Below are 16,064 nucleotides of genomic sequence, written 5' to 3' on the forward strand. Positions count from 1 at the left end.
AGAATGTCAACAATGAAAGTGAAACTACGGTAAATCATTCGATTACTAATTCGATGCACATAAAATCATTCTTATACGGTTAAAAGCAATGAGAATCATCTATTTTTAATCTATAAAATAAAATCAAACAGACCTACAAATATCCAATTGCACGTGTTGGTTTAATCTATTCATATCTTTATTTATGTCAAATCAATAGTTAATTAGATGGCGTCTGGACTAAAATACACACGAAACGAACCTATATTTTATCTACCCCATGCTCTGTAAACTGTTTATTTTAGACTTTTGATAGTGTGTATAAATGTTTTACATTGTTATAAATCAAATATGAGAATTTGAGTCAAATCGGTGACCATGAATTTGACAGCTAGTGCCCCTTTAAATTAAAATATATCCTACATATTGGCCCCTTTAAACAGTAGCTCAACTAAAAAAAAATAGACAAAAAGAAAGAACAGCTGAAGGTAAACAACACGTATTGCTACATGAAGAATAAGACACAGGATATGCGTATCATGTTTTTTGCGTGCGGACGGATTACTCATATTTTCCGCTCATAGTTTCCGTACATACCTTTACATGCGGTTTGTGTTTCAAAATGGATAAAAGTGATGCAAGTATAATTATTCTTAATGCAAAAACGAAGAAAGAGATATCGTTATTAGTGATGTTCAAAATTTGGATTAAAATCAAATGTGTATTAAGAATCTATTCAGATTCATTATTTCAGTGTGGATTACAAAGAGGATATAGTCAAAGCAGCTAGTAATGGCAAGTTTTATATATATTATATTTCAAAAAGTAGTCCTTTCCTATTATTTTCTTGTTTCTTATCGGGTTTTATTTTTTACTAGGTGAATGAGAAAAAAGAATAACATAGGAAGACATGTTCTTGTTGAACCATATCGAGTGCACCGCAGTCGATTTTATTTCAAATATATAATCAATATGAACATGTGAAGAGATAACAACATGCAATCCGTTATATTCTTTTGTTGGAATTTTCACGAGACTGTTATTGTTTACCCAAACAATACCCAAACAATACCACCTGAATATCCCCCACCCCTTTTTCTGTTATTTTTTCTTTCTGGAAGGTCGTGTTGATCTTTGTTTAAATGTTTCCGAAACGCAATTTTGTCTCGATTTTCTTTTGAAAAATATCATTTATAAAACGATCACTGCGAACAAAGTGCGAATTGGACACAAGATTGCTTTGTTTGACAGATAAAATGCGGTAATGTCTTCCTTTATTCTGCTTCCCATATTCATCGTCGTTCTTAAGCGAAGGATTGCATTATATTGATATTTAAACAATAATACCAGACTAAAAAAAACCTTGTAAATCAACGCCAAAACCTGAAAATAAAAAAAAGCTATTATAGTCCCCTAGTTCATGAAGGAAGTTCTAGATTCGCACTTTGTACACAGGATAAGGGTTAGGTTGTTCATGGTCGTTGTATTGCGGCACGATCTATCAATTATTAGAAGCATTACTTTATTGCTTTTTTCATTTTAATTGTAGTTGCAAATGATGCTAGGAAGAATAAGAGCAACACCAGAGTTCAGTTTTGATATCCTAAAGACGGGCGAGGATAAATCTTGAAGTAAGAAATGCATAAAAGCAACTGAAACAAGACTTACAATGATTGAATTAGTGCTAAAAGATACAGCCTAAAACATGAGAAAAATGGCTGTGATATAAGTATTAGTCGTGTTAAAAATCAATTTGAAAGTGATTTTTTCCCTCAAGAAACCGTTTTGATGAGTGGCTTAATTACTATATTGGAAGGTAACTTTAATAAAATGTTTTTTTTAATTGTCATTTGTTCTTTAGTTACATTTTTGTTTATATGATGAAAACAATTAGGGTTATCAATAGGCTTGTTTTTTTTATTTCAGTGATAAAACTACCATTTACCTGTAAGAATCAGTCATGCTACCTTTAGCTGTCCAATATTTTTGAGAAAGATGAGGGCTATTTTTAAAAATATTGGACAGCTAAAGGTAACATAATGGTTTCTTACAGATGAATGATAGTCCAATCACTTAAATAAAGAACGGGTGAGACAATAGAATGACGTCACAACAATGTTTTAAAATGCAATATACAAATGTATTTCATATATGAAATTAGATCCAAAGAGCACACATGCATACTAATAACAAAAAATATCTTTAAGAAAAAAAGCCAAATAATAATTCTCGTAAAACATTTATACAACAAAACAAAATACTAACCATTAGTAAAAAAAAAACAAACCCAAATAATCTCGCTCGTAAAACACCGAACACACAGACACCATCTGAGTTATATGATGTAGACGAAGACTATAATTCATGTAATTCATGTATTCAATTATTTCTTCCGAAAGACTCAATTCGCGATCGTTTATCATATAGTCTTACGAACAAAAGTTTGTTTTTGTATTGTGAGATCATTTGAGATAATAAAAGGTAATCTATTTAAAACAGGTAAACATATGAATATTTACATTTAGATTAGTAGCTCCTTGTACATCAAAATTAACGTCTTACAAGGTTCTCATATTTACAAATACTTTTATTTCGTGAAACCCTATGACAATTATTAGTAGATATTTAAGGATGTTTGCTCCTCTTGTTTTGAATTATTGCCAGATATTCAAAATTCTCTGGTTTTATAAATGAAGTGTCATTAGCAAAATTTCTCCGGTAGCCGCTTATTTTATTTCATAATTTTGATTAGATATAATTTGAAAAGCCACATTTGAAAATGCTATTAAGTTCTTGTTATTTTATAATATATTTTTACTAGAAGAAAAAGGCAGCCACTGTCAAATCTGTGAAAAATCTAGAGAAATATTTTTCCCCGCCAAATTCTTGACAGCTTATATCTCGTAAACAACCAAACGACCCTTCATTTCTTTTACTCTTTTAGTTCATATAAATATATATTATCAATTTTATAAAGCTCTTGTTATTTTGAAACAGAATAGCAAATATCCTTAACTAATCATAATATCTATTGCATTTGCTATTTTATACGTTTACAATCGAACTCGTAAAGTATAGACTAGTTTATACGTATTCAAACGTTAGAAAGATATGTATGTTGAAAGTGTCCCTTAGATTTTTGTTAATGATCAATATAATGTATAACTTTTTTGATCTGAGCTTCACTGATGAGTCTTATGTAGACGAAACGCGCGTCTGGCGTATTGAATTATAATCCTGGTACCAATGATAAATATTTGGTTATAAGATCGTTTCTCATAGTAGAGCTTAAGAATTATTCTTTTAATATGATTTTGGTTTATAAACTAATTTTAAGGCCTTAATTGTTTAATTCAACCAGATTTCCTTAATAAAGTGTTTTACAACGATAGTGATGTTGAAATTCGATCGTTTTGAAATTTGTTTTACATACATTTTTAGCCTAGTTTTTTTATTTTATTAATTCATGAAATATCCAAAATTATTTCCATTGTATTTCTGTTGAAATTGTAACCCAGAAATAAAATGCTTGGTTAAATTTTTTTTACTAAAATTTATAACAACACATTTTAATAAACAATATCAGCTCATGAAATATGCAAAATTATTTCCTTTGTTTTTCTCTGTAAATTGGGGGCAAAAAATGAAAAGCTTGTCTTTAACAATTTATTTTATTATATGGTACTTTTCAGTTAATCAACCCGAAAAAGTAATGGGCTACTGGGCTTTGATACCCTCAGGGTCTTACAATATACCGACAGAAGCATCGACCTACTGGAAGTAATAACATTAACGATACAAACCTGACTGATGAAAACCTTTTGATATACAAAGGATAATAGCTAATACTACGACCTATAATTATCTCAATGATATATAAAAATAAATTCAAAGTATATGCCCTAATACCGCTACATTGCATGTGATTATACAAATGGCTTTACGAATAGAATAAAGAAATAAATGATATAGAATAAAATGAAATAAAAAATAACTATAAGACAAACAAAACATTTAGATTCGTCTTTCAAGTTTTTATTCACCTATTTATTTGATATACATGTATAAGGAAGATATCTGTATAGTGATAAAAAAATTTGGAAAGTTTCCTATCGTTTTCCATGAAAGATAAATTTCCATAATATTCATTGAAATATCATTATGCGTTTTTACTATTGAAAATTAAACACAAAAATGAACGTTATGATGCTGAATGGACGTTTTTTGTTCGTTCTGTGTTTAGGTAAGTATTTATAAAAAGTTTTGAACAATGCAGACCCTTTCTTTTAATACTGATTTGTCCTGTATTTCATATTTAGATAAGTTGTGAAGAAATTATCTGAAAAAAAATTCTCGACATATTTTAGAATCTTCACAATAAATGACGCCACGACAAAACACGGAACCAAACTGTAAAAACGACTATATTTCACATTTTCACGTTTAACGACCGCATTCATAACCGGTCGGTCAACTAAATTTGGGAGTTTATATTATGTGTATAAATGGAGTGGGTTTTTTCTAATGAGGAACAAGAGAACGGTAAGACCAAAGAGAGGAATTTGTATATGTGACTGGTCACTTGTTTCTAATACTAGTATTCAATTGTGTATTTGTTTATTTATTTGTTTGCTGAATGAAATATTGTTTATACTAACGAGACATCTAACTAGTTCTGTACATATATGAACTGAATATAAGATTTTGTTTGAAACAAAAATTGTTGTCCATTCATTCAATATGTGTATCGAATTTTAAATTTGACTGGTTGAATAGATTTCAAAAGTCTTTATTCCCAAACCCTGCAAATTCTAATCAAAGCCAATTTACTATTGTTGTTCAAAAGTTTTTGTTTTATAGACTGAAAATCTATTACGAAGAACAACAACACATATAGGTGTCATAGACGGCATAATCTGCTGGATACGTGTTTTCATTTTGTTTTCAGTTACTGCGCGCATTCTTAAATACGGTATTGTTTGTTTTGTATGCACTTATTTTGCACTTTTGTGTATTTGAAACCGTTAATCTAAATTAAAAATATAAAACAACACGTTTAATAATTTATTGCGTCCGAAGCGCTTTTCTGGATTTACCTTCATCAGGAACGCTCAAAGCCAAACATTTGAAATCCGAAGATGTATAAATACCGAAAATCGTTGAAGAGCTATATGTTAAAAATACCTAAAATAAATAGCCAAATTCATCTAAAGCCAACTTTGCCTGAGGGAGTTGAAACCTTAGTTTCATAATAATTTCAAAATTTATAAACGGACAATTTTAGTAAAGTTTGTTTAATCAAAATTTATAAACGGACAATTTTAGTAAAGTTTGTTTAATCATGTCAGTACCGAAGCACTGACTACTGAGCTGATGATACCCTCGGGGACTGATAGTCCACCAGCAGAGGTATCGACCCAGTGATGTAAAAATATAAAACAACACGTTTAATAATTTATTGCGTCCGAAGCGCTTTTCTGGATTTACCTTCATCAGGAACGCTCAAAGCCAAACATTTGAAATCCGAAGATGTATAAGTACCGAAAATCGTTGAAGAGCTATATGTTAAAAATACCTAAAATAAATAGCCAAATTCATCTAAAGCCAACTTTGCCTGAGGGAGTTGAAACCTTAGTTTCATAATAATTTCAAAATTTATAAACGGACAATTTTAGTAAAGTTTGTTTAATCATGTCAGTACCGAAGCACTGACTACTGAGCTGATGATACCCTCGGGGACTGATAGTCCACCAGCAGAGGTATCGACCCAGTGATGTAAGGTACTGTTCATTTTCTGTTCATGTTGTTATCTGTGATTTTTGTTATTATATTGATCGGAATTTAAAAGGGAGATAATTGAGATATCAGAACACTTATTAGAATGCGACACATATTAATGTGTCATTGCCCAATGTCTGGAACTTCATCAGTAATTCTCTATGTAGTGTCTTGTTATTTGAAAAACTTGTTATTAGAAGTAGATCTTAGAAAGTCTGTTTGATTATACCTATCTTTTTTGGACACGGTGCGATTAAGAGGTTTGCATATGTATATTGCTGATAGTTGTATTCTGACTACCAGATTATAAGTTTTCTTGGTGTAATGAGGGGTATACAAGTATTTTATATTTGTGTTGAAACTTCGCACACATTGAGGCGTAGCACAAAGTTGTTTGGATATTCAACACCGGTATGTTTTAACACTCGAATTATAATGCAATCAGATTGAAAGTTGCTAGCTTCTTAAAACAATAGGTTATTTTACCTTTTATTGTACTAACTGTTCAACGCCAAAGGCATATATCTAATTTTCACTTTTCATTTTGAAACAATTTATTTTAGAATCCAAAACAAATATATTAAACTTCGCACACCCTGTTTCTTCTGTTAAGGGTGTATTTATTATTAAGCAGAACAGTCTTGGGTACTTAAAAAGTACAACAGCTTCTATAATAGATACGACCTATCACAGTGAAACATGCATGGGTTCCTATGTATAAAGAAAAATCACTAAAATACTAAACTGAAAAAAATTCAAAACGGATAGTCCCTAATCAAATGGTAAAATCGAAAGCTCAAACACATCAAACGGATGGATAACAACTGTCATATTCCTGACTTTCTACAGGCATTTTTTTAATGTAAAAATGGTGGATTGAACCTCGTTTTAAAGCTAGCTAAACCTATCAACAGACATATAGGTAAGAACGCGATACAAACAAGATTTCGAAGTAACACCAAAAGGCATATAGACAAAGCACATTAGCAGAATGAAGTACAAGAATACATAACTATTATCATAAACAATAATGACAGAATGTACAAGGACGTCAAGTATAACAACAAATATTGAAGAAAGATGCACAAAAAGGCATATATCAGATGTAAAACAATTTATTTTAGAACCCAAAACAAATCTATTTAACTTCATTTGTATTATCCGTATTAAAAGCAACATTATAGTTGGCTTTAAGTATTCCTGATAAAATAAAGCGCCCTGGACGCATACAATTTATGTTGCATATTGATTTGATATGGTAAAATTGCTAACAAAACTGTCTATGGTAGGTTTATTTATTAAGTGTTGTTTCGGTTGAAATGTGGCCGTCAAGATTTTCGGGAGAAAAAATAAGGCGTAGGTATTTTGATTCAGTCACGAACCCGTGTAGCTGTTAGGGTCTAGTATAAAAAGAAGTTTGCTAGATTTTACCGCAACCATAGCGCCATGAATTACATTTTTATAAATAACCATGTGGTATTTAAACGTATATATTTCTCTTTCATATGTTGAGCAGGATATCTCACCCTTTTGAAGAATCTGATATCAACCCAGTTTTTGATGGGATTTATTTGCTCAGTCTTAAGTTTTCTATGTTGTGTTTTGTGTACTGCTGTTTATCTGTCCATAATTTTGGGACACAGTGTTGTCATTTTATTTTTGACTTGTAAGTTCCTTTGATTACATTCGCATCTCTTTTAAAATGATGGCACTAGCAGAGCACGAGCTTATATTGCAATGTGTTCCTAAAAGTAGTGCGGCACCAAAAAATTGTAGTTATAAAAAGTAAAATCACAAAAATACTGAACTTAGAGAAAAATCAATTTGGAAAGTCTATAATCACATGGCAAAATCAAATAACAAAACACATCAAAAAACGATTGGACAAGAACTGTCATATTCCTGACTTGGTACAGGCATTTAAAGTATATGCGCAAATCAGATTAATTAGTTATCAAAGTTACCAGGATTATAATTTAGTACGCCAGACGCGCGTTTCGTCTAAGTTCCGGACCATATGAGTATTTGGACCATACGTGTATGGTCATGACCATATGGGTATATACTCATATGGTCCGACCGTACGCGTATGGTCGGGGTAATTAAGATTCTGTTACAGCTTACTTTTAATACTTCTAAACTCTTCATATGGTATGACCGTTCATTAAAAAGACGCTATCATATAGGTAATTTTATTATTATATTATGATTAAAAGATTAGCTAAATAAAAATTAGAAGTTTCACAAAGTTTAAATTCCTTACTTGTCAAAACTATAATAAACACATTTTATACCGATGGTCATTACCGATGACCATTGCCGATTTGTAATTACGGGTGAATGGCAATATGTCGACTTAAATAATTAAAATTCCATGAAACTACACCACATGCTTCCAACCCAAATATTGGATGAGAATATCAACATTGCTAGAGTAAGAAAGTACTTCTCACCAGAAGCATGGCAAACATTAAAGGTTGCCTTCTAAAAGGAATATCGCAGAATGGAATTGCACTATGGTATTAATATTTAATTTTTACGTAATTTTTGAATTATAAAATTAACAAACTGTCATGTAACCATCATTGTTTTTTTAGATAAAGTTTTTGTATTATTGAAACATTTATAATTAATTTGAAAAAAATACCTAAATGGTCTAAATACTCATATGGCTCGGCCCGTTAATAACCAAACGAGTATTATACTCATATGGTCCGACCATACGCGTATAGTCGGACCATATGAGTATACGCATATGGTCATGACCATACGCGTATGGTCCAAATACTCATATGGTCCGGAACATCTACATAAGACTCATCAGTGACGCTCATATCAAAATATTAATAAAGTCAAACTAGTACAAAGTTGAAGAGCATTGAGGATCCAAAATTCCAAAAAATTGTGCCAAAAACGGCTAAGGTAATCTATGCCTGGGATAAGAAAATCCTTAGTTTTTCGAAAAATTCAAAGTTTTGTAAACAGGAAATTTATAAAAATGACCACATTATTGATATTCATGTCAACACCGAAGTGTTGACTACTGGGCTGGTGATACCCTCGGGGACGACACGTCCACCAGCAGTGCATCGACCCAGTGGTGTAAATAGTTATCAAAGTTACCAGGATTATAATTTAGTACGCCAGACGCATAACTTGAGATCGACATCCAACCACTCGAGATCAAAAGTTTTGAAGTCAGATACTCTAACTGCGAACAAAACGATCAATTGTTTTTCTAGGATCATTATGCGCGATGCGATAAGAGATAAATTTGACATGAACACTTTTTAGGCACAATAAAGCATCAAAACTGAATTAGTATTCAAACTCTGCCTGGTTGCTGGTTAATACCTATTGTTACACAAACAGTCAAACATAGAAGATAGATACCAAACTTGACTTTTTAGTTTGAAAAGATTTATTTTTTTTAAAACATATTCATATCTATTCTGTCTTGTATCTTCTTTTTAGGATTAGTTGGGGCAGAACAGTGTAACAGATACAACAACTACTATAACAGATACGAAACGACATACTGCAATGGAGAATGCACAGGTTCCTACGGATCCCAATACTGTTCTTATTACTATTATGAAAGCACTGGGTAATTAAAACTTAACTACACATAAGACTTTTATAATGGACAATGTCAGAGATTATGGTAAATATTTTGCATTCAACTTTGGCTCCTTGAGGTATATCTAAAAATCGATTTTTTAGATTCATCGCTTTTAATTTTCAGATATATTACTGATTGAATTCTTTTAAAATACGTAGAATTTGTTAAGAAAGCACATAAAAATTGGCCACAAACATTCATACATTTGTGTTAATATCATCGATTCTCCTATTTCAAAACCAGAGATCTTTTCTTAAAAAATCTTCTTGATCCATAGATTTCCGTTTTTTGTTGATATGATAGAATAAGTACACTAAATTCTATTACGGATTTGGAGGCTTTTTGAAATGAATCAATGTTTGAATAATTGCATTCAAACAGAAATGAATTGATAAATTCTAATAAAATCTGAAATACTCATGATATTATGGTTATCAATAAATAATTTAATTTGGGATGTAACGCGTCTTCTGATTGGCTGACGTTATTTTGTTATGAGCCCATAGACATAATTTAGTCATGTGACCGTGACGTCATCAACGTTTTTTCATGATTTTCTACGGTTTAAAATGGAATTTATTTTTTCTGTCTAATCGAAATAACATAAAAAATGTGGTGCACACTGTTAAATAACCCGCTACGCGTGTTATTCAGTGTGCACCAAATTTTTTATGTTATTTATTCATAGACAGAAAAAATATTACAGTCATTCCTTAAATAACTTCTATCTGTAAATATATATACAATTTATAACTTTTCAATATACATAAGATACAAACGCCTAGAAAATGTTCAATACAACACCAATATTATAAGAAGGAAACATTTAATGTAATTGTCCTTAAATACTGCGGATAACAGATATCCTTCATCCGTACGATTCTGATGTTAAATAGATCATATATATCATGTATATAAATCCATTCTAATTTAACTATAATGATCTAGAATCTTATACAATTAAAAAACGAACACAAAACGCTTGTACAATTCTAAAATTTCAACAAATGCCGTAGATTATATAGGTATTTACATGTGGCACGGTAGTATTTGCATTCCAGAATTTAGGTTGCTCTTTTGTGTACCCTACTTAGGTTAATGTATCTAAACAGTGCGATTGGACAATAAATACAGTATCAACTGAACTTACTTTCCCAAACTGAGGGATGAATCAGGTGTAGAAAAATATGAAATAATTTTACATACAGATGAAAATGAATTTTTGAGAATTTTTTTAAATTTTGTATTCACTGCACCATAAAAGACCTAAAAGTACCAGTGGCCTTAGGTTTTTAAAAAAAGCAAAAAAAGTAAACGGTCATGATACATATTCAAATTCATTTCTGAATAGTAAAATGAAAGTACTTCAGTTAACTGTGAATGTAGAATTTTTTGCAGTGTTAGAAAGTGGTGAAAATTCTAAAAAGGCTATCATTATCCCTTATGGGCCAGGAAATACTACCGTGCCACCTACAACGAGCATGCATCTATCTAGGTGGAATTGGAATTACATGATGCGGATAAGAAACTTTTGCAGCTCATTGTACATGTATATTGCTGCCTTGAAAATTAATTCCTGTAAATATTCATCATAACACGAGTTGTTGAAGTTTGCAATTTTCATTACCCAATATGACAGGATTAAATGAACGATGCTATATGATATATTATTCTTTATCCTTTTTCCCCTGTATATTTCTTGTCTTTTTCATTAAGCCCATCAGGTTTTAAAGCGGGTTGATCTACAAGTTTTCTCTTCTCCTTCTCGCCGTAGTGTCCCATTAAGTGTTCACTTCTACACGTATGATTTAAAGAGTTACATAAACAAAAGGATGTTTCTTTGAGCGAAGATGTCTTGTGAGAGGACAGTTTTTGTTGGTTTTGTATCATGATCGATGGTTATTAAGCTGAATATTACGTTTGCTATTTGTGTTTATCCCACACTGAATGCCACAGATGTTACATGTTAATTCACAAATGGAGTTCTCGGTTTATCAGTTGGAATTTTTGCAATTTTAATGTGTCAAATGTGTAGCCTCATAATTTTTTTAAAAACCTTTTTCACATGTCTATTGACGAACTTATTATTGAAACTTTTTTTCAGAAGCAGTTCAACTGTATCTGTTGGAGCCTCAGCGGGCGCTGCAGGTTCCGGTTGTATGTTTATCTGTGTCTGCTGGTGCTGTTGGAATAAAAAATCAAACTCTGTTAGTGGAGGAGTGTCTACTGTCTGATGTATACTGATGTATACAATGACCAACAAGATCAGCACTTGAAGATGTGATAAATAAAATATATACACTGATATAATAAGGTTTTCTTTCTTGAATTCCAGTGATATCCAATACAAAAACACTTTTTATATGAAAAATTGAAAAATAATAATAATGAAAATTTTCAAAGCGCCCTCTTTACTTTATTATTTACTAGGAAGAGTTTTACATGCACCATTGTAATGAAAATAAAAAAATAAAAAAATACAGAATACCGCGGAAAACTCAAAACAGAAGTTCATAAACAAATGGCAAAACGAAAAGCTTTAACACATCAAACGATTAGATAACAACTGTCATATTTCTGCCTTGATACAGGGATTTTCTTGTGTAGAAAAAGGTGTATTAAACACATGAAACATATCATACAAAACTAGGTTTTGTCAATGCGTTTTCAGGAAATCGTTCAATCAAAGTTTGAATACGTTGATTTAGTGCTTTGCAATTTCTACGGTTTCGGTACTTATACATCTCCGGATTTCAAATGTTTGGCTTTGAGCGTTCCTGATGAAGGTAAATCCAGAAAAGCGCTTCGGACGCAAGAAATTAATAAATTGACTCAATACTGTACAAGTCGTGTATAAAAATGCGTACATGTCATTATTCTATAAATAGATATGGTTAAAAAAATATGTCTCATGTAATTTTCAAAAATACCAATCAAATGTAAAAAAATGAAAACTATTTAAACTTGATCTTATGATATATAACAAACGCAGAAAATGTACATGTTCGGAGTGAGTCTAGGCTCCGTGTTGAAGATCGTACCTTGACTAACGTATAATGGTTTACTTTTATAAATTGTGACTTGGATGGAGAGTTGTCTCATTGGCACTCATCCCACATCTTCTTATATCTATAAACTACTGTATTGCAAATTGCTATTGTTGATATAATTCTTTTACTAATAAATGATGGTTGTTTCTCGTCATTTCTACGTATTCTGTAGTGTTACCTTTATTAAGCCTCTCAGTTGGCCACATTTGTTTATAGAGAATTTATACGCATATCTTATGTTTTGTATTACAAAATTACTTAAATCATATACAAATACATGAATTATATTACACATACTCAGTTTGATTTTTCTATATATTTTTTAAAGTTTGAAATCGTTAATATACATTTTGTCATCCATTGAATGCGGCGATCAAGTAATGATTTTGCCACTTTATTTTAACTTTTAAAGATCTTTAGGGTCTTTAAACTCATTCATCGGGAGTGTTCCTTCCAAAAATTTATAGTTGTCTTGGCCCATCTCTGGTTATCTATTTTGTGTGTTATATAACCATAAAGAGATGTAGAATTATAGCAAATGAGACAACTATCCACAAAGTTCAAAGGAAGTGGATGTAAGTAATTTTGTTTTTTTAATACTTGGAGACTTTGTTTTTGATAACGGATCTTGCATAGTTTGTCCTATTATTCTAAACTGTTATACATTAATTTTTTTTAGAACTGGAATATTTCATAGACATTTATGGTTGTATTTTCACCTCCAAATGTCTTTTTACATCATGTTACACAAAGGGTATAAAATCAAAGGCAAATAAATAATCAAAGCTATTTAGTTTGTATTGTTCGTGTTGTTTATTCTCTAGTTTTCTATGTTGTGTCATGAGTACTATAGTTTGTCTTTTTCATTTTTAGTCATGGCGTTGTCAGCTTATTTTAGATTTATGAGTTTGACTGTCCCTTTGGTATCTTTCGTCCCTCTTCTTTTTAGTTAGTAACAATTTGTTTTCAAATTCATATTCATATTCCGTCACTCATAAGGTTTCTTTTGTTTGACATTGGTTAAACAAGAACATTGTAATAGATAAGTCATCCATTATAACAGATACAAAACGACTCATTGCAATGGAACATGTTTGGTTTCCTATTTTCACCAGCACTGTTATCAATACTATTATAAAGACGCAGGGTAATTCACTTGACTTGTGTGTGTATGATTTATTCAAATACAAGAAATCGTAACACACAAAACTAAATACAGAGTATGTGCATTGTTTAGTCAGATGTCTCTTAGGCCTGTAAACAACATATAAACAAACTTGATAGAATATTGTCTTCATTGCTTCACTGGTTAAGACGCTGATAGTAGTTTCTACAAAAGAGATGGTTATGTGATCAATGCTTGATACAGTTGCAGATACCATTGTTATTCATCAACCTAATTTAAAAAAGATAAACCTGAGAAAAGAAAGACAACTTTAAATTTTTACTTACAAATGTACCTTGTTGTCATCAACAATTACATTTTGTTGAGTTGATTTTTGTCTAATTCTCAACATAAGCTTAAATAATAGTACTTTTTGCTGGCACATTTTCAAATTGATCAACTCAGCAAAAAACAACTGTACTTTTACATTTTCGTTTATCTACAGCTGATGCATAACTTAGATATATTCCTTTTGTCTTTCACATTCTATACAAATACTATGTTTTATGATGTCCCCTGTAAGACATTGCTGTATACAATCTATTCCAACATAGATCCAACCTAGTTAGTCTTCCAAATAACATGAAATAGTATCAACTTTAACAAGGAGAGAATTCAAACACGTATAGTAAGCTATAAAATGGCATTTCAAAATATAAATAAAACCAACCTAAACGACAAACCTACAACATTTTTGATAATTAAACAATATAATCCTGTTTGTCAATCAACACTCTCAATTTAAAAAACTTATAGCAGTTTTTGTAATTACACTACTAAGTTTATTCGTGCACTTATTCAATTTCTCCGTTATAGTGAAGAGAACTTGATAATAATTTATAATGTTGCCTTAATTCAGACAAATAATTAAATTCCTTTATTTTCAGGAACTTTCTATTAGAAAATAAATATACATATATATTTTCCCTTAAATATTACGTATTTGCGTTAGCTGAATCTATATTTAAATTCAACTTTTGTACTTTTGAACCTTAATTGTTATATATGAACACCGTTCACAATTTATTACGTAACTAAGGTGCAAGTAAAGGACACCCTCTTTGTATTTTAATTACTCTTTCAGAAATATTCCGTTTCTAGAATCCTTTCCTTGTTTCTCTTTCAGACAAATAATTAAAACTGCTCTTGCCTTCCCCCTGGCCGTTCTCTTTATTTTTAGCTTCGTTTCCGCCTTGAGCCTTGAATCCAGACTGCCCAACACAGTCTGTGCAGGATGTTTTATAATAAGCACTGGCTACGGTTACATGGAAATGTAACAATAATAAAAATATTATTGTTACATTGGGGACTAAATGCCGGAATTCATGGTTGGATAAGGAACCGATTAATTACGAAAGTAACAATAGTTATTGAGGCTACGGTTACATTGCGTTATTGTTACATGAAAAACAGCAATGTTCGATAGGACTAGTAATATGTACTAAATAATAAAAGTTGAAGAAATTATCTTATATTTACAATACATACAAGTATAACATACAATTTTTTTATTTTTTTATAGTACGTCCTCCATGGATTCTGAAATCGGACTCCGACATCTCTACGTAGTGTTGTGCGTTTGTTTTTTCTACATTGGCTAGAGGTATAGGGGAGGGTTGAGATCTCATAAACATGTTTAACCCCAAATTTGCGCCTTTCTCAAGCCAGGAGCCTTTGCATGGCCTTTGTTAGTCTTGTATGATTTTTTAATGTTAGTTTCTTGTGTATAGTATGACGTCCATTATCACTGAACTAGTATACATATTTGTTTAGGGGCCAGCTGAAGGACGCCTCCGACGGGTGCGGGAGTTTCTCGCTACATTGAAGACCCATTGGTGACCTTCGACTGTTGTCTGCTCTATGTTCGGGTTGTTGTCGCTTTGACACATTCCCCATTTCCATTCTCAATTTTATACATGTATACAGAAGTTCACAGTGTTAGTTCACAGTTAGCAAACTTTGCTTTTGATGTATCAATTTTTGGTAAGTACGTTTGTATAGCTGTATGAAATTTGTGTCTTGATATTGTTTCAGTTTCGTTTCAAACGCATCCCATGCAAGTTTTAAATTTTTCACCCAAACAAAATTGGTAATAGGAATCTCTTCATCTTTTGTTCCAAAATAATGACAGTAATACGAGTAGGTGTGCAGTTAAATACTTAAAAATGAACAGTTTTCTCAGCCCGAGTTTTCAACTTCAAACCATTGAACTATATTTTTCGCCTTTGGCACTACTAATTTGAAGTAGTATCTTTAAAAACATCAAATCCATTAATACCTAAAACTATTTAAACACCATTTGTTGAATAATAATATTTATTATTATAACAAGTATTATTTAGTAGACATGAATGAATTAAGCAACAAAACTATATAGAAGATTTAAGTTTAATAAATCTGGCATACATTGCTGTTTTTCATGTAACAATAACGCAATGTAACCGTAGCCTCAATAATTATTGTTACATTC

The 16,064-nt window shown here is 31.2% G+C and overlaps 1 long non-coding RNA gene across 1 annotated transcript; it reads left to right on the plus strand.

The window, feature by feature from the left end:
* The first annotated feature begins 4,102 nt into the window (after positions 1–4,102).
* LOC143081585 (uncharacterized) lies at positions 4,103–11,725 on the plus strand. The gene is made up of 3 exons (XR_012979973.1): positions 4,103–4,222; positions 9,232–9,364; positions 11,484–11,725. It is a non-coding gene; the product is annotated as an uncharacterized LOC143081585 (long non-coding RNA).
* Positions 11,726–16,064: the final 4,339 nt, after the last annotated feature.

This window comes from Mytilus galloprovincialis, chromosome 7 (genome assembly GCF_965363235.1).
Source record: "Mytilus galloprovincialis chromosome 7, xbMytGall1.hap1.1, whole genome shotgun sequence".
NCBI lineage: Eukaryota > Metazoa > Mollusca > Bivalvia > Mytilida > Mytilidae > Mytilus > Mytilus galloprovincialis.